The sequence below is a fragment of the Oncorhynchus gorbuscha genome, linkage group LG25 (assembly GCF_021184085.1).
Source record: "Oncorhynchus gorbuscha isolate QuinsamMale2020 ecotype Even-year linkage group LG25, OgorEven_v1.0, whole genome shotgun sequence".
Lineage (NCBI taxonomy): Eukaryota > Metazoa > Chordata > Actinopteri > Salmoniformes > Salmonidae > Oncorhynchus > Oncorhynchus gorbuscha.
This window is the reverse complement of record NC_060197.1, coordinates 33,055,789-33,081,185: the sequence shown is the minus strand read 5'-3', so window position 1 is coordinate 33,081,185 and position 25,397 is coordinate 33,055,789. Positions and strand designations below refer to the sequence as shown.

The 25,397-nt window shown below is 41.0% G+C and overlaps 1 protein-coding gene across 21 annotated transcripts in view; it reads right to left on the bottom strand.

The window, feature by feature from the left end:
• The window catches only part of LOC124014436 (receptor-type tyrosine-protein phosphatase delta-like), a 611,657-nt gene that overhangs the window by 457,647 nt on the left and 128,613 nt on the right, over window positions 1-25,397 (bottom strand). For all 21 annotated transcript variants that reach the window (XM_046329399.1, XM_046329396.1, XM_046329395.1 and 18 more), the window contains exon 4: window positions 6,782-6,805. The gene's annotated coding sequence lies outside the window, so the exon portion shown is untranslated. The remainder of the gene's footprint in view (window positions 1-6,781; window positions 6,806-25,397) is intronic.

The window sequence follows — 25,397 nt, the reverse complement described above, 5'->3', positions numbered from 1 at the left end:
GTGATTTTCTAATAGATTTTATATCTATATTTATATTTTAAATTCAGACTAGTTTCAGTTAGTTTTCAGACCTGATTTAGTAGTTTTTCTTCAGTTTCAGTTTGACGTTTTTTATATACGTTTATATACATTCAGTTTGAGTTTTATTCAGTTTCAGTGTTATGGACAGAAAGTAGCCTTATAAACGGGAGGCTCGGAGACATTTGTGTTATAGGCCTATAGCAGGGGTACTCATGTACTATTTGAGATGGTCCTTCGCAAAAATGTCCTAGGTGGCAAAGGTCCGGATGGATATTGTAATTTATTGGCGAAGTAACAAACCTCCACCTCACAGCGACCGCAAACTGTTTCCACCCTTCTTTTTCACAGAGAGAAAAATGTGCAGTTTTTAAGATTATTTTCTGCAATTCCACACACTATGCCATTGACCGAAGAGAAAATGTATCAGTATATGCAGTTTATGCAAATGTCCTGCCTTTCTACACATTGTCCTCATCTTATGTGTGTTTATTTGATACCAGGAGTCCTGACAGAAAACCCCAAATAAAATTATAGCTGTCTCACCTTGTCTTTATCCTGAACATATTTGTGGGTGCTGTTCAGATTAACTTTGAGGTTGGTTGTGTTTTTTCCCTTGAACCTCTGTTCCACACATGCTGCCAGCTTCTGACACCACAATGCTTTTATCCTTTCTAGCAATTAATGTACTCAAAATAATCCCATATGGGGCTTTGTCTTTTCTGACCGATAATATATATATATATTCTTAATTGTTTTCTTTAAGTTTACTAAATAGTTTTTTCCAATTGTAGTTTTTATTTAATTTCAGTTGGGGTGTGAATCCCACCACTTCTAATAAACTGGCAAATGTGAAGAAGCTCTGTGTGTCATAATCATATGTTATGCCAGTTAAAACCAGCTGACATTCCACTCTGGAGCTTAGATATGCAGGTACACTTTATTATGTTCAACAATACATTCAAATAATGGCATTTAAAACGAATTTTATGCCAGTTAAAATTAGCAGAGATCCCAATCCGGAACTTTGATATGCCCTTAATGTCTCACTCTGATCTGTTTCACCTTGTGATTGTCTCCACCCCCTCCAGGTGTCGCTGATTTTCAGCGACACTTGAAAATGTGTTTCCTGTCTCTCTGTGCCTGTCTCCCTGTGTCTCTATGTTCGTCTTGTATGTTTTTCAGAGTCAACCCGCGTTTTTCCTGTTCTCCTTTTATTTGCTATTCTCCTTTTTCTAGTCCTCCCGGTTTTGACCCTTGCATGTTTCTGGACTCTGTACCCGCCTGCTTGACCATTCTGCCTGCCTTGACCACGAGCCTGTCTGCCACTCTGTACCTCCTGGACTCTAATCTGGTTTTGCCTGTCCACAACCATTCTCTTGCCTACCCCTTTTGGATTAAAAAACATTGTAAGACTCCAACCATCTGCCTCCTGTGTCTGCATCTGGGTCTCGCATTGTGTCATGATACTTAGACTATATTATGTTCAATAATATATTAAACAACAAGCCAAATCAAAAATGGTGGTCTAAATATGAATGTTTACATTTTCCAATATTCATAACATAATGTAAGAAAATTGTTATTGAAAACAAAATACTAGTCATACTACAGATTAAGCAGTAAAGCTTCATATGACACCAATTGTTGCTTCGTAGCATCCATAGATGAGCCTTAAAGGAGGCCTGGGTAAAGTCAAAATGTCATAAATATGCCAACTTTGATGAATTATTTCTCAATTATGCTTTTAGATACAAATGTCAAATTTAACAATCCTTCCTCCAGAGGAACATTCTGTGGATTACATTTCATGATAAAAAAAAAAAAATTAAAACGGTCCTGGTTTTGTGAGGGATCACCCCATCGGTAGAAACTCTAAACAGTACCATTTTGAAGTCATTTTCATTCCAGAACGATGTTACATAAATTTGAACATTAAGTGGTTAAGAATGACCTTTCACTGAGATATTCGGTGCGCAAACAGCTCCCGACACACATTAGAGAAACGCACCATTTGTAAATCGCATCTGTCACCTATTTATAGAATTTAACAATGTAATGGTGTTCGCTTATCCCGGCAGCCGACAATCACTTTCCTCTGCCACCGCTCGCTGAAACACTGATCAAGCACGCCACAGTTTCTATCTGAATGAAAGGCCTGCAAGGCATAATACAATAATAACCGTCGCGCAGCTTGTCTACAGATCTGAAGGTGCTATTTTCACTCACAGTGGAGCGAACAAAGAGGAATTCTCTGTACTCTCACCTCATTGCCATTCTTTCCTTTAGCTTCTCATTGAAGTGCATATGAAAAAAGGAGAAGGCCTTTTGGATGCCAGACGTTCTCAATGTGTATTCAAAGGATGGAGCTTCAAGGATTAGGCAAAGACAGGCGCATGCTTTTGACTTGGTATAGAGTGTTGGGAGGAAGACACAAGTGCAGATGGCGGAAATCAAGGAGAGACGAGTGAAACGGGACAGTACGCTGCCATGATGATGAAAATTCTGGAGCATCACCTGGTGTGTGTGACTCAATGGCCGAGATATATTTGGAACTGTCTGCTCAAGGACATACCCAAAATCCTGACATCTCTATCCAACTTCCCACATGGACAAACACAGTAAATGTCAATGAAAAGACTACAACTCATTTGTAATAATTGAAAGTCGAGTGAGATTGATACAGGGATGTATTTTTTGCTTCAAAATGACAGACCTTACACTGAAAATGACTGTTTCTACAAGACCAGAAAATACAGTGCCTTCAGAAAGTATTCAGACCACTTTACTTTTTCCACATTGATGTGTTACAGCCTGAAATTAAAAATGTATTACATTTAGATTTTGTGTCACTGATCTACACACAACACCCTGTCGACCGTTTTTGAAATGAATAAACAATTAAAAGTTGAAATGTCTTGAGTCATTAAGTACTCAACCCCTTTGCTGTGGTAAGCCTAAATAAGTTCAGGAGTAAAAATATGCTTAACAAATTACATAATAAGTTGCATGGACTCATTCAGTGTTCAATAATAGTGGTTAACATGATTTGTTAATGACTAACCCATCCCTGTACCCCACACATACAATTATCCATAAGGTCCCTCAATCGAGTAGTGAATTTCAAGCACAGAAGACCAGGAATGTTTTTGAATGCCTCGTAAAGAAGGGCACCAATTGGTAGATGAGTAAAAAAAAGCAGATGGTGAATATCCCTTTGAGCATGGTGAAGTTATTAATTACACTTTGGATGGTCGTATTAATACATCCAGTCACTACAAAAATGCAGCAGTCCTTCCTAACTCGGTTGGAGTTTAATGGTTGTGATATGAGAAAACTGAGGATGGATCAACAACATTGTAGTAACTCCACAATAGTAACCTAAATGACAAGAGTGAAAAGAAGGAAGCATGTACGGAATAAAAATATTCCAAAAAATGCACGATGTTTCCAAAAAGGCTCTTAAGTAATACTGCAACAAATGTGGCAATTTTTTAAACTTTTTGTAATGTTTGGGACAAATACAACAACACATCACTGGGTATGCTTGTCATCGGCAAGAACTAGGGCATTTTTTTTCAGAAAAAAATAAACAGAAGACAGCTATAAACAGGCAAAATCCTAGAGGAAACTTGGTCCAGTCTACTTTCCAAAAGACACTGGGAGATGAATTCACCTTTCAGTAGAACAATAACCTAAAACACAAGGCCAAATATACACTGGAGTTGCTTACCAAGACGACATTGAATGTTCCTGAGTGGCCTAGTTAAAGTTTTGGCTTTAATCAATGGCAAGACATGGAAATGGCTGCCTAGCAATGATCAACAATCAACTTGACAGAGCTTGAAGTATTAAAAAAATAATAATGGGCAAACATTGTCCAATCCAGATGTACAGAGCTCATAGAGAATTACCCAGAAAGACGCACAGCTGTATACGCTTCAACAAACTGTTGACTCAGGGGTGTGAATACTATTGGCATATTTGAAATATTTCTGCATTTAATTTAAATAAATTTGCAAACTCTTCTAAAAAAAAAGTTAACTTTGTCATTATGGGGTATTGTGTCGATGGGTGATTATTTTCTTTATTTCAATCCATTTGTAATGCAGGCTGTACCACAACAACATGTGGAATAAGTCAAGGTGTATGAACATTTTCTGAAGGCAATATATATTACATTACACTTCTGAGAAGAGACTAGAAGGTAGTTAAGTCAATGAATGATCAGTTCAAAGAGGTCTGTACAGGTTAATAAGTACATGGTTCATGGTAACACATCCTCAGTAACTATGTCCAAACAACATTACTACATTGTTTTGTTTGTATAAATGGATTACATTGTCCCAATTTTAGGACAATTACATTTTGTATCAAACGCTCTAGGTCCTCCTCTCAACATGTAACTGTTCAGATGATTATCATTATTAATCAATCAATTAGCATTATGTATTATTCTCAATATGGCACGTGTCTAAAACACGTATCTGTAATAATGAGCAAAATGTATGTTTGTCTCTAACCATTAATCATGGGAAACAGTGCATAAATAAAGACCATTAGGCTTCATTCCTGCTCAGTTCACCAAAGAGGACTCCTATCTTTCTGCCATCGTGGATGTGAATCTGGAAACGCAACACCCGCAGATGCCTGGCGTGCTGTTTGACAGATTCTCAGTCTACCAGCAAGGCTCTCTGTAAATGTCCATCTGTCGGCCTCCCGCGGGTACTTATTATTCTCGGCGAGCCAGGGGTTTTCTCCTCAGAGCAGTCAGTCAGTCGCTCACTGCTGCCTGCCTCTCAAACAATGAGGGCCGAACCAGAACATTTCTCGCAGATGCTTCGAGTGGTTACCATTGGCAGGCGGAGTGGCGTTGTTTTCAATTACACCATGAGGTGACTTCTCTCCTTAAATGTTTACATTCAAGCTTATAAGGATGCTAATGCTTATTGCAGGAATGCTAATTTGAAGAGAGCATTTAACATGTACGTTTAAGGGGGGCTAAGCTAAAAATAGGTTAGCATGCTATGGGAAGGTAGTGACCGTCCATCCAAATTTTGCTCCGCTAACCACTCCCTCCCTCCTACCTTGTGGATGAGATGATTGATTTTCCCCTCTAAACAACCTTGCTGTGAGCAATAGGGGTGTTGATGGCTCATGCTGTCCAGGTTTAGGGCCCTGCTATGGGTGATTCAATCATATATCTGACCCCTACCATACCAGTGCAGCCTTAGATTCTGTTGCTGGGTTGTATGCACCGAGGAACCAGGCTGAGTGAGTGTTCCCATACTGTTCAGTCAACAGGCTAATTGTGTCATCCCAGTGAGCAATAGTCACGGCTGAGTGGATGGCTGTCTTATCTCCACTGTAGTCAATGTCTGGTCAACAGGGACCATAGTTAAAGGTTACACTACTGTTCTACTTCCTATTGTACTGTATAACGTGATACTCTGGAACATGAGTAGAGTATCACATCATAATCTGATTATTTATATTAGTTTAAAATCATATATATATATATATATATATATATATATATATATGAATTCCTTATGTTATACAGTCATTATCGACCATCTTTATCATGGGTGTCAATAATTGCGAACCCACTTGACATATTCTACAATTATATTATATTATTTATTTCAAAATGACAGAAAATTAGGAAATTTGACCTTAAAAGTAATTTAAATATTTGAGGTGTGTCGCTCCTCATGATGTGACAGTGACATGACACGGTCTACCGTGTTGTGGTTTATAAGTTACAATATCCTTTCAAAACACCACTTCCTTGAAGATATTCAGCTTGAGATATTTAGTGGCCATTAACTGCATCATAATATTATTTTTTTTGAGCGCAATTCTAAGATGTCCTCATAGAGCTGTCATCACCATGGCGATTGCGCCTTCCTGTCGTGACATGGAGGTTTGTGGTAGAGAGGACAAAGGGAGCTGAGGCAGGGAACATGTTCACCACCAGTGGTGGGGCCATGGCCCGGGCCCCTTACTATAGTTTCTGTCTTAGGAAACAGACACCGCAGCTCCATGCTAGAGTCAACACTGCAAGATCCTCTTTGAACAATCTGGGCCATTTGACTCTCATTTGAATACATTTCAAATTTATGGCGCAGAGCTCACAACCCGGCTGCCAGAAATAGCTAGCTTGTGTGAGTCGGCGCACTCACACGTGGGAATACGAAGGGAAGGATTGCAAAGCGTTGCATACCTTCCTGAGCAAACAGCAGGATCTACGCAGCCGCGCCCCTACTCCCTCCTTTACTTAGGCATTCAGGAAACACAGGTGGACCCCAATGAGATCCCTTAAAACATATCTCACTGTTTGCAAAAGGAAATAGCATACTGGTATTATACTTGGAAGATGGGTTAATCTGTGGACATCGGAGGGTCGGAGTTCAGATCAGAATGAATGGTGGATTGGCCACGGTGAAAATCCAGCACTTGCAGAAAGAGGAAATTATGAATATACCGTATGTATAATTATTTAACTACATGTACTGTATATGTAAGAGAATATAGCTGTAAGTAGCAGTAGAAGACATTTTGTCTGTTAGTTTACTCCAATCGGGGGAGGGCTGGTAGGGTAAAAAAAATATAAAAAAAAAAATAAGGAGGATTAGAAATGATGCCAACAATTACATTAGATAGAAACCCAAATCTTTTTGCAATAATAAAGCAGATCTATATATAAAAACTTCTCAGTGTTGAGGATTAAGTTGGAAAAATATTCAAAAATGAGTCTTACCTATTGTGGAACAGTTGGTCACATCTGTAAGCAGGAAGCAGGGGAAGAATGAGAGGGGGGAAGGAGAAACGTCAGCAAATTACAAAGTAAACTTGAATGCAGGCTAAGGCTGACACCGGCTCCTGAAAAATGACAGTATCCCAGACGTTGGTGCAGACTGGGGGTTAAGAATTGTCCCTGTCAAGAAGGGGGCTGTAATTTATTAAACGAGGGACATTAAAAGTCAAAGAATTCTCCCCCGAGGATCCAAAGTTTGCACATCTTGTATTAATAATTGTCAGTGTTTCCTCCAATTCAAAGGGAAGGAGAGAGATTATAAAATAAAAAAAGTACTGGGCAGCAGTCAACCATTAAGACCAAAAGTTCACCTCTGACACCTCAACACCATCATGCACACACACACACACACACACACACACACACACACACACACACACACACACACACACACACACACACACACACACACACACACACACACACACACACACACACACACACACACACACACACACACACACACACACACACACACACACACACACACGCAAGCACACACGCAAGCACACGCAGACCACCTTCCTCCACTCGTATGTCTTGAAAGTAATTTAGCAGGCCTCTAACACTTTGTCTGTTTTATGAAGACCTTAAGGTCATCCCACTACAATAGAAGCAGAAGCCCGGCAAGATAAATTAGTCGGATTTAGCCACATCTTCAATTTCAATGCTGCTTTCCCTGACATTTATTTTGGCTAAGATTTATGAAGAGGACAGTTGCACGCTTCTTGACTTCACTGTAGAACCCTTTCTGACAAGTCCGAAAAATAGATTTCCATTACCTCACTATTTTTACATCAGAAACTGGTCCCTCTAGGAGTGTGCTGCTCTCGGGTACAGTTTTGCTTTGCTTGTAAATGTTGCAATAAAACACATTTTTCAGCTCACAAGGAAAGTAGATTCAGAAGCTGTTCTGTGGGTAAGCATTGCTTACTGAGCTCACAGAGATGTACTGTACTTTTCTGTGTGCATCATTTTCAAGAAATATGATTTATCATAGATAATGTATTTCTCCCTGCATCTATTTGCATTTTTATGAATAGAATCTTCTGGGATTGACTGTGCTGGGAGAATGTGACTACAATGCCAAGTTTGGCTAGCCACAAGGGAATGGCTTATTTTTAGGCTAAGGGCGGGAATTAATAGGACTCAAGCTCCTTGTGCTTGGGTATTCATTACTATGCTGTCTGCTTCAAACACATCCTCACACTGTCTATTGCTGTTCTTGCTAAACTGCGTCTGGACACCTTCAGGGACCACGGCGGTAAGACAGACCCAAAAAGAAACACCTGGGGTTTTAATGGGAGAGAAAGTGAGACACTTCTTAAGAGCCAGTCAGAGACAATGAAGGAAAGGTAACAGGCTGTATTGGGAGTTTGGTGCAGCACATAGCAGATCAATAGTGCCCTATAAAATGTTGTACAACTTTGATTTTTTTAAACCTTTATTTAACTAGGCAAGTCAGTTGAGAACAAATTCTTATTTACAATGATGGCCTACCGGGGAAGTGGGTTAACTGCCTTGACTTTTACCTTGTCAGCTCAGGGATTCAATCCAGCAACCTTTTGGTTATTGGGCCAACGCTCTAAACACTGGGCTACCTACCTGCAGGCTCACTTTGTAGCGTTCGAGAATGATAGAGCACAGGATACTTATTTCCACTTCGCCAAACGCAGCTACAACCTACACATTTTGGAGCAGTCACGTCACATACGAAGACTCAACACACAAGAAAAAGGCTGTTTCTCTACCATAAACACGTTTTGTGTTTTTATAGGGAGTTTTGTTTCTTGCTCAGCATTGAGATTATAGACCATAGATTTCCTGTAGAAATATATGGCCTCCCCAATCAAATCGAGTAAAGCTAGCACATGCCTAAAGTAAGTGGATTAGGCCAGTGGGGATTGGTGAAAACAAAGGCATGGGGATGAACAGAGGCTCTTGTGAGTCTCCTTATACCCACAGTGTGAATAAGGGAAGACTAAGAGAGGAAGATGCTTTTTTCGCCCTGTTTTAAGCAGTTAAGCTGCTTTCAGAGTCTTAGTTACGCTGTGTGGAACCTTAAAAAGATATGGAAACTTTTGACAAGGCAGGGAGGCCAAGAACTACCATCCTATGTTGCCCTTCTTCCGTTGACAACAGGAGATTTCGAGATGTATGTAGTGGTCAATGCAGTGAATATTAGCATTAATTCCACTGTAATTGTATGCAAAACAAAAAAAAACATTGATTTCAAAGTTTAACAAACCATACAACTATATGCACAAGGACTACTTCAATCATTTTAACTGAAAATGTACCAAAAAATGTTTTTTTATGTGTCCACGCTTTCAAAAAAAGTTATTGACATTTACAGGATTGACTGACCTTCATGTCTTAAAGTATTGATGGACTGTCATTTCTCTTTGCTTATTTGAGCTGTTCTTGCCATAATATGGTATTTTGCCAAATGGTCTGTATACCAACCCATAACTGATTGGCTCAAACACATTCAGAAGGAAAGAAATTCCACAAATGTACTTTTAACAAGGCACATCTGTTAATTGATATGCATTCCAGGTGACTACATGATGAAGCTGGTTGAGAGAATGGCAAGAGTGTGCAAAGCTGTCATCAAAGCAAAGGGTGGCTACTTTGAAGAATCTCAAATATACATTATATTTAGATTTGTTTAACACTTTTTTGGTTACTACATGATTCCATATGTGTTATTTCATAGTTTGATGTCTTTACTATTATTATACAATGTAGAAAATACAAGAAATAATGAAAAACCCAGGAATGAGAAGGTGTGTCCAAACTTTTGACTGGTACTTTAGGTGTTCTGGTCGTGTAAATTGCAATGGAAATGGCATCTTCCTTGGATCTGTTAGAGTGGTAGGCACATAGGAGTGGGTTTAGGGTGCCTGGCAAGCTGGCCTTGATATGAGTGATGACCTGCATCTCGGAGCACATCGTGATGACCGAGGTGAGCGCAACAGCGGCTATTTTCATTTGAGCATATCACCTTGTTTTTCTTGGACACTGGGACAATGGTGGTCTCCTTAAAGCAGGTGGGAACTACAGCCTGGGAAACCTGATGATAAGACTAGACGTGAACATTATATTTCTTTGCTAACATATGATCGGGTCCGTGGGTCGCGTGGGAGGGGGTTTCTGGTCTAGAAAAAGTTAAAGACCCCTGAGGTCTAGTTCATTCAATAGCCAGGTGAGAGTGACAATAGCCAACTTGTCACAACTCCTACCGAAGGTGGCTCCCCTTCCTGTTTCGGTGGCGCTCGGCGGTCGTCGTCACCGGCCTACTAGCTGCCACTGATCCCTTTTCCCCCTTTTCTGTTTATTAGTTGCACCCGTGTTTAGTTAGGATAATTGGTTGGGCTTTACTTACCAGCCGGCCCGCCTGTTTGGGTTGGCGTCGTTTCACCGGTGTGGTGTATTAAAAGTAGTGCTACCCTGAACTCCCTGCGCCTGACTTCTTCCTCCACTAAACCCAGGCGTTACACAACTCGTTTCCACCTAGTCTCTGTTGGTGTGTCCTCTTAAACCCATTGATTTATTTCCGTTCATCAGTGGGTCAGGCTTTTAATTCAATTGCTGGGCCTGTTCCTCTAAAATAGCATTGGCTGCTGCTGCATGAACGGTTGCTAATTGGAAACAAAAAGAAATGAACAGAACGGAAAGCCTTGCCAAGCCACTATTACACCGACCACCGGCGTCTCATGTTGTTCAATTACGCCATGACGAAAGAGCTGCTGTTTATACCATGTCACTATTTAACCTATTCAACAAAGTGGAATGGGAGCAGCTGTTTATTTTACAGAGCTATATAATGACCTGAAATGGCTTGCTGTTAAAACATCGAGCCCAGAGATTAGAGAGAGGAGAGCCCAAAATGGTTTCATGTACTGCAGCCTTCCATTCATCATATCCACTGCTAATATCTGGCCCCCCTCCACGGATGCCATGTTAACACTCTTTCTATTTGTGTGTCTGATAAGGGACATAAAGGAAGTGTTAGAAGCGACAGTACAGCTGGTCCAAGCTCAGACAGACTCGAGCTTCGAGACGTTTACATGAACCGATGAGAGAGCCAAAAGAGTTTAGTCAAAGTTTTCGGCGTCTTTCAAGAACATTTTGTCAACTTTTTGACTTCAACTTGAATTATTTAGTGTATGACGCACAAGAAGGGCTGTTGCGGTGACCGTATTACTGCCACACAGGCAGTCATGAGTCATGACCGCAGTAAAATTCCACGTCCCGGTAATCTCCTCTCCTGTGCACTCTGGACATGCGTTGGTAGTGCCCAATTCGCTAACAACCACCAGGTCGCTAATGGCCTGATCCTCAGCGCTCTATTGTCCTTCTAACCCACAGGTGTCAAACTCATTCCACAGAGGGCTGAGTGTCTGTGAGTTTTCGCTCCTCCCTTGTACTTGATTGATGAATTTGGTCACTGATTAGTAAGGAACTCCCCTCACCTGGTTGTCAAGGACATAATTATTATTAAATTTTTTAATACAGTAAAAACAGGAGAAAATAGGCCCTCCATGGAATGAGTTTGACACCCCTGCTTTAACCACTCTGAGATCAATGCAAATACAATTGAAAATCACATCAAACACTTATCATCAAAACAGTATGTGCTTTTAAAACTCACCTCACTGTGATTGATCAATTTGAAGAAAGAAGTTCAACAGTTGAAACTGAGTGGAAAACATGGTCACTGTGGATGTTGTTTTAAATTCTAGCACAACGAAATGGACAGCGCTTTCTAAGGTGATGAATTCAAAACACCCAAATGCATATTTTGAGCTTATGCCTATGCATAGGCCTATATGACTGAATTCAAATAATAATTATGCTGTTATACAATACATAGCCTACCACATATTACACATGGCAGAAAAACATAAAATAAAACTGATTTAAGATGTCTTTGGTACATAATTGGTCTAGCATGTACTCCAAAATTAAACAAATTATCGTACTCGCTTTTGAGTGTGGACTGGTTACCTTGTGCTACACTCCAAACTTTCTATCCACGTATCGGCCTAGGCGATTCTGTTGGTTCATTGATCGCACAGGGCAGCTTACTGAGTTAACATACAATTAAAGTGAATTTGTATTTGAATGCCCTAGTAACAGGGCATTTTTAATTGGCTGACACATTACCTTTACAGAATAGGTCCTTCTGTAGCTCAGTTGGTAGAGCATGGCGCTTGTAACGCCAGGGTAGTAGGTTCGATCCCCGGGACCACCCATACGTAGAATGTATGCACACATGACTGTAAGTCGCTTTGGATAAAAGCGTCTGCTAAATGGCATATATTATTATTATTATTAGAATATCTCATCACGTAGAGGAGCTGTGAAAACATGTTACTATCAATGCTCCCGAACAGATTTCACTTGGTTTCCCGAAATAAAGCATTGGGTTGAAGCAGGAACATGGGTTGAAGAGCCCATGGCATATAGAGTTTGGGCGGAATATCACCGATCACTCTCGAGAGCATGCTCCACAAAACAGTGGTTGATGAGTGGAGTGAAAGAAGTGTTAATATAAGCCCAAACATTTCCATATGCAATAGAAAGCAGAGTTTTGATGGTTGCCAGTAAAAAGAGGTGGATCCCAGCTGCTACTAAAATTATTTCTCAGCTGCTCATATTAAGCCAATGCTTTGCTATGAAACTGAAGTAGCCTACCCGGCATCACTGAAAAACTAACTGGAGGGAAAGCGGCCTCCATTTGCTATTCGAGTACAAACGGATGTCATTTTTCCCCTGCCGCTGTTCCTGCCCATTTGATAATGGGCCATTCTAAATTAAAACTATCTGAACAAAAATATATAGCGCAAAATGTAAAGTGTTAAATAAAATATCTCAATATCTCAATAAATGTTCAATATGCACAAAAAGCTTATTTCTCTCAGCAATTCTCCTTTGCCAAGATAATCCATCCACCTGAAAGGTGTGGCATATCAAGAAGCTGATTAAACAGCATTATCATTACACAGGTGCACCTTTGAGAGCACCTGTGTAAGTTTTGAGGGAGTGTGCAATTGGCATTCTGACTGCAGGAATATCCACCAGAGCTGTTGCCAGAGAATGTAATGTTAATTTCTCTACCATAAGCCGCATCTAACATCGTTTTAGAGATTTTGGCAGTACGTCCAACCAGCCTCACAACCATAGATCATGTGTAACCACGCCAACCCAGGACCTCCACATCTTTCTTCTTCACCTGGGGATCATCTGAGACCAGCCACCCGGAGAGCTCATGAAACGGAGGAGTATTTCTGTCTGTAATAAAGCCCTTTTGTAGGGAAAAACTCATTCTGATTGGCTGAGCCTGGCTCCCAGTGTGTGGGCCCATGCCCTCCCAGGCCCACCCAAGGCTGCATCCCTGCCCAGTTATGTGAAATCTGTAGATTAGGGCCTAATGAATGTATTTAAATTGATTTCAATTTGATTTCTAAGACATTATATCATTCACAACGAAAGATGCCAAGTAACTCTAAATCTAGTGTGTGGGACCTGTTTCAAATGATCACTTTTAAGTTCAACATAGCCACTTTGCTCCGCAATTGGAAAAATATCCGTTCTATTTTATTCAGCAAAGTTAATTTATATTCTTCTTACTATTGTCACGCCCTGACGTTAGAGAGATTTTTATGTCTCTATTTTGGTTTGGTTTTTCATTTGGATGTTTTGGTATTTCTTTGTTTTGGCCGGGTATGGTTCTCAATCAGGGACAGCTGTCTATCGTTGTCTCTGATTGGGAATCATACGTAGGTAGCCCTTTTTCCGCCCTCCTTTCAGAGTGGGTAGTTAACTTTGTTTGTGGCACTTTGCCCTGTAAGCTTCACGGTTTTTTCTTTCATTTGTTGTTTTGTTGGTGACACTTTAAAATAAAATAAAATGTACGCTCACCACCCTGCGCTTTGGTCTTCCTTCAACAACGTCCGTGACAACTATAAAAATAATATAATATAAATATTAAGCATATCTTGTCAGCTAAAAAAACAAGCCTACAGCCTATGGCATGGAGCATAGCCAGAAAACACGCAGTAGGCCAACTCATATTCTGCTCTTCTGAAATACATTCTCTTTAAATCATAATATATTTCAACCTGACTAAAATAAATCATGGATGTATTGTGATGGTGTCTATTAAATTGATTTATTAGACTTTTTCAACGTAAACGTTCCAAACGTGCGTATCAGCGGCTTGTTTGCCGCATGTATGCGTGAAGGCCTGGAGATGCTAAACGTGTTTGTATTAATTAAAGGCCAATTACTGTCAGACCGGCAGGCTTTTGCATGACAATAACTGGCTGACAAAATGTAATGACCGCCACAGCCCTACGCACAAGAGCAGATAACTCAAACTCAATCAGCTGTTGTCAGATCAGCTTGGTCCAGTTTAACGGTGACTGAGGCATGACAGTACAGCAGGCACTGAAGCAGATGTGGCATTCTGTCAGCAGCTGTTTTGGGGGTTGCGAATACACCGGTACAATACGGTATCTCTAATAAAAGCATTGAACAACCTATATCTGGATACATGAGTTACAATAAATGTCAAGCTACAGTTGACCCAAACAACTGAACATGATTGTCAATTGATCTGATAGTCACAACCCCACGCACAAGCAATCTCAATAATTGTCTAAATGTATTTAATAATATAATAATCATATATGCCATTTAGCAGACGCTTTTATCCAAAGCGACTTACAGTCATGTGTGCATACATTCTACGTATGGGTGGTCCCGGGGATCGAACCCACTACCCTGGCGTTACAAGCGCCATGCTCTACCAACTGAGCTACAGAAGGACCATAACACAGTATATTCACGTTGAGTTGAAGTACTGCAAATCCAATAAATATTAAAATACTGTTGATTGAGACATTTTGTTTCCCTGCACCAAGGGATTTTAACATCATGTCCTGTGTATTTGGAAGTATTCCCACATCCTCAACCAGAGCAGATGGTACATAAACAAACACAAAAGTGAAAGCTGAAAATAAATCTCTCATGGTCTGCTTTGTTTTCCAAGGGCCATACTGTAGCCATTTCCTTGTACACGGAAATAAAGTGCTGAACCACTTTTCAAAATGCAGCTTTCTTTTTTTCATAGTGCTGCTGCGGCTGCTTGGCAGACCTTGATGAGGGATCAGAAGGGAGATATCAGAGGCCTCTGGCTCCTCAGTGAAATCTGACCCGGAGTTCAGCAAACGGAGAACGATAAAGAGTCAGCCTCTTGCTCGAGGAAGGGAAGAAAAACGAAAGAAAATGAAAAAAAAGAGAAAGGCTGTAGATCTGACGCCTCTGGCAGCGTGGGGCAGGCCTGTCCCTTCAGATGATGTGTTTGAGTAGGAGGCATCCCCGTGGGCTTTTGTGTGATGGGTTGGCGATTGGCACCATCAAGGCCTTGCCCAGATGCTTAAGGACCCTAAAGTGCCTTCCTCAAGTGTTGAGGAAAGGGTGAAAAAGCTTAGGCCTTTCTGAACAAAACATGGCAAAAGTTCAGGGACCTACAGTATCTATACAGAGACTATTCAGAAAAGACACATGGCATTTGACTACACACACCACGGCTATATAGTTAAGTTCATGAACCTGTCATTCATCAAGAATGTCAAAATACCCTTATAAATATGTAATAAACACTATTAGCACTTTACCAAACCCTATTAACACAATGGGCCTTTTCATCATCACAACCAACAGATAATTAGGGAAAATTAGCAAACAATGTAGCACGTGATCCAAAATTGTATATTTCTTTTTAATTGCTTTCCTGTGCTACCTGTGTGGAGGCACAGCCAAGGCCAGGTGTAGTCATTACCATGGGACAGATGGATCAGCAGAAGCACCACACTACACCGTGCTCCCTCGTCAGCCAGCGTGGTGGCAGCCATATGCACTCATCATTAAAAATTACCTTTGACCCGGGAGCGGAGCACTCAGTGGCTGTCACTCTAATCGGGATAATTAACACTGGCTTTTTAGCATCGTTTTTTGTTGCTGTTGTTATTCACGCAAATTGTTTTTCCCTGTTGGCAGAACTTTTCAAACAGACATAATGTGTGTGTCTGTTTGTCCAAGAGTCTGTGTGTACTCTGACTGTCTCTCTGGGCTTGTGAGTATGTGTGTGTGTGTGTGACTACAGTGCCAGCTGAGCTGAAGGTTAGCCGCTCCTTTTAATATTGCCAATGCGGCTCCTTTGAAAATTCATTAAAGTGCTTCGACCCCTCTGCCATCTGGGTGTGCGAGAGGCAGGGGAACAGCTCTGAGAAATTCTTACAGAGGGACGGGCAGAGCGGCCCTTAAACACACACAGAAACACACACACTGTCAACCCTTAGACAAACACACACACGATGAATGGCCACTGATGTGCTACTCTGTGTGCTATTTATTTGTTCTTCAACCTTATCTAAAGGTTGGTCCAAAATGAGAGTTGGGGGAAGATTATTGGGTGGTGAGGTGTGTGCCAAATACTGATTGCAGATGGAATGTTAAGTAGCATTAGAGTGTCGAACTTAGAGTGTAGCATTACCTAAATGCTAACTAGAACGTATTGTGCTTAGTGCTTTAATTAGCAAATACGTTCACCTTGCTGATGCAAGGAGTCTAAGTGATTATCTACAGTGTCTTCAGAAAGTATTACTTCCCTTTGAATTAGTCCGCATTTTGTTGTGTTACAGCCTGAATTCAAATGATTCAACGTATTTTTTCCTCACCCATCTACGCACATCATAAAGACAAAGTGAAAACATGTTTTTTGGGGGTCAAATTTATTCAAAATGAAATACTGAAATATCTCATCTTGGAAAGCAGACTGAACCAGGATGTTCCTCTAAAATGTTGCCTGTGCTTAGCTCTATACCGTATATTTTTTATAAAAACAAAAACTTCCCTAGTCCGTGCTGATTACAAACATACCCATAACATGATGCAGCCACCACCGTGCTTGAAAATATGAAGAGTGGTAGTCAGTGATGTGTTGTGTTGGATATGCCTTAAAGATAACGCTTTGTATTCAGGGCATAAAGTAGCAGTTTTACTTTAGTGCCTTATTGCAAACAGGATGCATGTTTTGGGAAAATGTTTATTCAGTACAGGCTTCCTTCTTTTCACTCCGTCATCTAGGTTAGTATTGTGGAGTAACTAGAATGTTGTACATTACAAATACGTGTATGTGTGGGGTACAGAGACGAGGTAGTCATTCAAAAATCATGTTGAACACTATTATTGCACACAGAGTGAGTCCATGCAACTTATTATGTGACTTGTTAAGCACATTTCTATTCCTGAACTTATTTAGGCTTGTCATTACAAAGGGGTTGAATACTTACTTATTGACTCAAGAAATCTCAGCTTTTAATTTTTAATTAATTTGTACAATTCTAAAAACATAATTCCACTTTGACATTACGGGGTATTGTGTGTAGGTCAGTGACACACAATCTCAATTTAATCCATTTTACAATCAGGCTGTAACACAACAACATTTAGAAAAGTCCAAGGGGTGTGAATACTTTGTGAAGTCACTGTATGTGTACCTATATTGAACCTAAAATCAGGGCTGGGACAAAGGAAGTTGTCTGTTGTGCACAATGGACAAATACATGAACAAACACATTGTTTTGTACTGAACAGACATAGAACCCAACATAATATGTGTGTCTAAGACAAAGGACACTTCATAATATTGACTTCAAAGCATGTAAGATGTACCCTACCAAAAAAATAAGCTGTCAGATCAATATCCAGTGTTGGTTTATATTTGATTTAGTCAACTAACATGCAATTTTTTACAATGGAAGAATCCACTACAGTTAGCATCTGACTATTATCTAAATATAATCCACTGTAGTTTCAATGCTATTGTGTTATACCACCATACTAGCTACTAGTTAGCATCGTTGCTATTGCGTTATAGCACCAAACTAGCTACTTGTTAGCATCACTGCTATTGTGTTAACACTGTACTAGTTACTAGTTAGCATCGTTGCTATTGTGTTATCAACGTACTAGCTACTAGTTAGCATCGCTGCTATTGCGTTAACACCGTACTAGCTACTAGTTAGCATCGCTGCTATTGTGTTAACACCGTACTAGCTACTAGTTAGCATTGATGCTATTGTGTTAACACCGTACTCTCTACTAGTTAGCATCACTGCTATTGTGTTTGTGCTGTACTCATCTCCATCACAGTAATCCCTCAATAGAAGCAACATCAGCTCCATTTGTTATACTCTGTAATCGCTTTCTCCTACACCTGATCTCGTCTTCATAAACTCACTCTTCTGGCATTATTGGTGTTTGATTTGGATATGTGGGCGGCAGGTAGCCTAGCGGTTAAGAGCTTTAGGCCAGTAACCGAAAGGTTGCTTGTTCGAAAATCCAAAGCTGGCTAGGTGAGAAATATGTCAGTTAATTAAGAACAAATTCTTATTCACAATGACAGCCTACCAGGAAACAGTGTGTTTCCCAGTTCAGGAGCAGAACGACAGATTTTTACCTTGTCAGCTTGGAGATTCGATCCAGCAACCTTTCAGTTACTGGCCCAATGCTCTAACCACTAGGCTACCTGATACCCCTAGCCTAGTTGATGTGCCCTTGTGCAAGGCATTTAACACTAATTGCTTCTGTAAGTTGCTCTGGATAAAAGCATCTGCTAAATGACCAAAGCTTAAGGATGCAGACACACATCACACTTAATGCACACACACGCTCTCTCTCACACACATCGAGCCCCTAGAGCTAGGGTTTAATGGAAGCTGCACCTTGCCTCTCTGGCTGGCACTAATCAACACCTGTCCCGCAAATAGAAATTCCGCTCTGTGCCTTTTGATCTGTTAACTCTCTCATTTACATGACTTGCTCAGCAGCCAGAGTTTGTCTTAGGGCAATGGAGAGAGAGGAGGTGAAGGGGAAATTGGTTTTGGTGGAGTGGATGTGTTTTAATGTCACGTGCACAAGTACAGTGAAATACCTTCCTTGCAAGCTGTAAACCCAACAATGCAGTAATCAATAACAATGTCATACTAAAAATAACATAAGGTAGACTGTGTAAGACACCTACTGAATGTTTTACTGTGTTTGCAGGAATGTATTCAGGTTTGCTTCAGGTTTCATGTATGTATTCAGGTTTACATGTACGTATCCAGGCATAAATGTACAGTATGTTTGTGTGACATGGAAGCTTTCCAGGCGCCTTCTGTTTGTGGTGAGTGACCTAGGAGGGCCTGCCTGTGTGTAAATTGTGTGTATGGATGTGTATGTGTGTGTTAGGAGAGTACTCGAGAGCAAACAATTCATCCTGAGATATGTATGTGCTGGTGACAGCCAAATTGGAGGCCTCCTCCCCTCTCTCCCTATCCACCTCCCTCCCTGCCTGACTTCCCATAGTGCTGTGGGCCTTCCAGGGGGGCTGTGCCTCTTTGGCAGGAGCCCTTAGACTGGATGGCATTGAAGAGCTCCGGCACACAGGAGGGAGAGGAAAGGGAGATAAAGAGGAAAGAGGGGAATGGGAGATAGAGGGAGGGAAGTTGTGGAAACCTTTGTAGGTCGTTTCAATCATAGTGACGCCATCTGTTCCTCTCCATTTTATCAATGACAGCAGATTATTTCCGTCGCTCACTGCTCCGTGTGTGTTTGTGTTACTCTGCTACTGTGGATCTATCCCTTTGTGTGTGTGTGTGTGTGTGTGTGCATGTGTACCTGCTGTGTGTGTAAGTCTGTGTCACTCCCTTCTCTCTATACCCTGTGGGGTGCAATAAGATCTCACCGTTTTAGAAATTTTAAATCAGATTTCTTTTTTTTTTACGAGTCATGGGATTTTGCCCATTCACCACCCCCCGTCTAGAACGCCCTAGCAAAACCCAAGCCTACTTGACGGTAATAGTGCTCATTGTTGCCCCTATTGGCTGGTTTTGATGGCAGGTCATGGAAAGAAGTCCAATTTCAAAGTCAATTCTGAACGATCTGGCTGGTCTGGTGCCGTGTCATCTCTGAGCCTGAGAGCCAGGGTCCTCCTCTAGGTATTTAAATAATGTTACCTTACTGCTTAAACATTCATTAAGTTATTACAGGCTGGGGGAAGAGGGGAGCATCTCTCTCTCCTCCTGTCTGCCTCCATCTTTATCTTTCTCCGTCTGCTGTTTTCTCCCTCCTTATATCCCTCCTTCCCTGTCTCCCTCTGTCTCCCTCATCTTCTGTTCCTACCCCTTTTTTCTCTGTCACTGACTCCCCATGCTCCCAGTTTTGCTCCCTGAATCTCCATCTTCCTGCGTCTGTATCCCTCCCCCCAACTTTTCTCTCGCTCTGTCTCTCATCTATCTCTCTTTTTGGTCACTATCTCTCTAGTCTGTTGCTCTTTCACACTCCCTCGTCTATCTCTATCTTCCACTCTCTCACTCTCTCTCTCTTGTCTAGCTCTCCATCTCTCTCTCTCTCTCTCTCTCTCTCTCTCTCTCTCTCTCTCTCTCTCTCTCTCTCTCTCTCTCTCTCTCTCTCTCTCTCTCTCTCTCTCTCATCTTTCACTCTCTCTCTCGTCTATCCCTCCATCTTTCACTCCCTCTTGTCTATCCCTCCATCTTTCACTCTCTCTCTAGTCTATCCCTCCATCTTTCACTCTCTCTCCCATCTATCTCTCTCTTTCACTTTCTCCCCCATCTATTTCTCTCTGTTTGTATCTCTCTCTGCCAGCCAATGTCACGCCCTGACCGTAGAGAGCCTTTTAATGTCTCTATTTGGATTGGACAGGGTGTGATTTGGGGTGGGCATTCTGTTTCGTTTTCTATGATTTTGTGGTTCTATGTTTTGGCCGGGTATGGTTCTCAATCAGGGATAGCTGTCTACCGTTGTCTCTGATTGGGAACCATACTTAGGTAGCCCTTTTCCCTCTTTTCTGTGTGGGAAGTTGACTTTGTTTATGGCACATAGCCTTTAGCTTCACGGTTTGTTTTTGTAGTGTTTATTGTTTTGTTCGGCGTCTTTTCAAATAAAAATCAAATGTACACTCACCACCCTGCGCCTTGGTCCAGTTCTTTCAATAGCCGTGACAGCCCATCTCTCTCTCTCTCTCTCTCTCTCTCTCTCTCTCTCTCTCTCTCTCTCTCTCTCTCTCTCTCTCTCTCTCTCTCTCTCTCTCTCTCTCTCTCTCTCTCTCTCTCTCTCTCTCTCTCTCTCTCTCTCTCTCTCTCTCTCTCTCTCTCTCTCTCTCTCTCTCTCTCTCTCTCTCTCTCTCTCTCTCTCTCTCTCTCTCTCTCTCTCTCTCTCTCTCATCCACTCACTTTCATTCCTCTAAATCAGACGTGCTTTATGATAGAGAATATTAAAGAAGACAGGGTTTTCTTTTTCACTGTGGGTCTGGATTGGGGTCAGGGAAAATGCTTAATGGGGGATATTGAATATTTAGTTGTGGATCAGAGGTGTTTTTTGAATATGCTTGCTCGGTAATCACAATTTGATTGGAGCTGTAGTTATGACAGTTCAAGGAAAAGCCACAGCTGGCTTACAGAGGGCATTGGAAGGGGGGAAGGAATTCCAAAACGTGGGTGTTGAATTCCTTTATCTCATCAATTCTCGCTAAGCTAATTTGGTCACATTTTGGACATACTTACCATGAATTAGTATAGGTCAGTGATTTTGCTTTAATTTCTACTCATCTGAATAGGGATACATGAATGACTAAAGACCAAGAGACAACACAACAATACACCATTTCCCATAATATTTTCCCATCACATTTGCCAAGATAGAATATTGCAAACCAAACAATTGCACTATCAAGCAATGAAATGAGTCCTCTTATTGCCGTTTCAGCATTCTCACTCTTGAAGTACACCACTGTAGTCCTCCTGGCATCGTTCTCTGCCTGTACTCAGTAGTTAATTGTTTAATTAAAGACATTGATTGGTTACAGAGTTTACTCAAGCAAAACAGTGGTGGGTTTTGACAGTGTAGCACCATTGTCTAAGCATACTGGATAATTACAACCCAACCTCCAGATGAAAACGCGCCCAGGGAACAACTGCAGGTGAGTGTAGGTTTTCATAAGGAAGTTGGGTTGGATAATTGCAATATTCATTGTGAAATGTATTTGTAGTTTGGATAGGAAGGTAATAACCCTAAATAATGAATTGTGCATCTGTTACATACTTAACCAGCATACATTATCAATGGTTGAATGTTCCAGAAAGCAGGCAGATTCCTCAGTAAGTAGTTGCATGTTACCTACTGTGCATGTCTATGGGCATTAGTATTTAGCAAGGACAGTGTACACATGAACTGCTTCGGTAATATCCTGGACCAGTTAGTACACATTTTCAGATTTACATGGTTACTGGAATAACCAAACACATACTCTGCAGCTATTCTGTACTGTATTCTGTACAGCTATTCTGTAGGTGGGATCTGAACACCGGTCTCACAAGCGGGGAAACCAACGCTTGGTTTAATATGGCTGGGAATCGCCAGGGATCCGATATTATCACAATAATTAGGTCCTGACATGGTGTATTGCGATTCTCACAATTCTATATCTTATTGCGATTTGATACGGTGGTTTTATTGTGATTTGATGTTCAAACATATTGCTCACCATATGTTGCAGAGAGACAATAATAAAAGTGCTGAAAACATGTTGGCTCACTATTTAAAAGTAAGATGGAGAACAAGCTATAGGATGAAAAATACAGGAGTTTTGGCGCAGGTACAGCCGACTACCATTAGCTAACAGTACTTAGCAACAACTCGTCCACAGGAGAGGAGAGGGTAGAGCTGGGCCAGTTTTATGACTTAACAGCCGATCGTAAATTTAGAGGTAACTTTCCCTCTCTGCCTTTCAGTATCCACCAAAGGAATGCTTTGTCTGGAGGGAGTGTGGCCCGCCTAAAAACTCTAACGTGAATGAGTGGACATTGGAACATTCATTTCTGATGTCCAAATGGGAATGGCCGGTGGGGACTTAAAGAATAATTGTTTATTATTTTGTGATGTCATTAAGGATGGTATCTCAAGGTATTTTTTAGCCTTTATTTAAGTCAGTTAAGAACAAATTCTTATTTTCAATGACGGCCTAGGAACAGTGGGTTAGCTGCCCTGTTCAGGGGCAGAACGACAGATTTGTACCTTGTCAGCTTGGGGATTTGAACTTGTAACCTTCCGGTTACTAGTCCACTGCTCTAACAACTACGCTACCCTGCTGCCCTGAAACTATGAAAGTGTAAGTGTCCTATGTATCAGGTTTACATCTAAATGCTGTAAACATTATTCTCATATTTAATCATATACTTTTGTGAAGATAGCAATGTGATTTTTCATCTAAACTTGTGCCCAGTCATTATCCATGCCCCAGTGAGCTCAGAGTCTATGCCAGCATGCCCTTTGGCCAGAGTGCTTAAAAAGACTCACAAAAAATGTGTGATTTAGCTGTCTGTCAGCGTGCTGAACCTTAACGAAATGGTTGTAACCTATGAACACCACACCAAAACATGCTGAGTTACTTCTGGCGTGTAAAGTGATCTGGAGCTGAACCCTGAATAATCATCTTGAGACCAAAAAACGTGGGACCGTGGTCCACACGTTGAAATGTTTAGAAACTTTGTAGAGACCAGACAGCGCAGAGCGCGATGGCTACACATGTGAAAATGGTTTAAACTGTATAGACCAGCTGACGTACAGCTCTGCAAATCTCAACATGAGTGAAGGAGTTAAAGACTAGACCAGAACATTCACAGTCTGTAGCTGTGCTTGAAAAAGTGGTCATAGAACTTTGAACACTCCAAGACCAGAGAAGCTCTACAACTAAGAAGGACATTGTGACATCTGGTCGACAACCAGATCCTTACATTGAACCACTACCCATAGATGGACCGATTAGTTTCAACAGAGAGACTATATAGAAAGACAGCTATGTGTAAATATATATATTGCATTCCTAACCCGAATGAGCGGGCGTTAGGGTGCTAAGTATTCTGGTTACTGTGAGCGTAGCTTCCAAATGTATGTACGATAAGTTGACACTCTTTGTCTCTCCCTCTCTTTATCTTTCCCCACCCCTTTCCATTGTGTAACAAGCTGTCATATCGTGTCAGTCCACTCAACCTTTTTATCTCATGCAAGTGTGTATGTGTATTCCGTTACTATTTAGTTAGTTAGTAAATAAATAAATAATTAAGCCAATTTGTGTATCGCCGATTCATCAACAAGGGCTAGGGTTCCTGCAGATATCAAGGAGTATGCGACGTTCAGAATGAGACTGATATGAAGGTAATATTAACTCATAATTGACTGTTATTGATGTAAGAGATACCTATATATCTTTAGAGTTTAAGTCGGGAGATGGTAACTAGTTGAACACCTTTTCTCGTGGTGCCCCGACTCCCTAATGAGTTAATTGTTACATGATTAATTTCATGGAGTAACAATAAAACATAGTTAGTTTGATTCAATAAATAACAGTCATCAGATGAATGATAGTTGCGTCACAACAACATAATATCATACAAAATAATATTGGGATATGTAAAATATTTTTTCCCACCATCACTAACCATTAGGCCAAGAGGAAATTCCCATCACGCAGTCAGAGCTACCTCATCACAAGGGTATCAGTCCAGCTCACCTCCACAACACATACAAATGTACAGAACATCAATTCAATGCAACAATCTCATGAATCTAATGTTACAGTCTTACCTATAGAGAACTAAATGGCTCCCTAAACAATGCATTTATCCATGTGTTATGGCTGGATAGCGTAGGTTAAGAAAAGCCTGTTATATTACAGTATTGCCTATAAGTCCCTTTAGTTGCCTACACAATGAATAATAACTTGTACATGCTGTATGTCTATAGAGTGTGTAGGATGTAAAGCCTGTTATTGTGCGGTGAGCAGGGCCTAAGCTGTGTCCAGGTGTTCCTCTCTCTCTGGGTGGTAGTGTAATACTCTCGCCGATCATGGTAATCATGGTGCTGGCACAGGAATACGACCACGGATACCAGCCCAGCAGCCGGGCACAGCGCCAACTTGGCAGTGCCAGCCTCACCAGGCGAACGGACGGACGGGCAGCCAGTCTCTAATTCCCCTCATCAACAAACAGAAATGACTGCATTTTATCTAAAAACACAAAGATGGGGAATGACATGGTACATGATGGGTTGATTTGTCCATTTCTGATTGTCATCACTACGTAGGGGGCATATAGAGGGTATTGTACATTCATGTCTAGTATGTTAATGGTGAAAGATATGTGAATTATGTCTCTCCAGTGTCTTGTTGTGTGTTCAAGCAAAACCAGTTACTGTAAGATGTAACAGCAACAACTAAAAAATACATTAAACATTTACATTTTTTAACTAGAATAGCGTTAACTTACCAAAATAAAACAATCAGATTTTGATAATCAAAAACGAGCCTTCTCTCATCCCAAACTACTTATTTTTTTCATAGTTTTCACCCAGGAAACCGGGTTCTGTGTTTTGATTGAATGGCTGGACCCATGGTTGCTGGGTGCTGTGATGCCAGTGTAAGGAG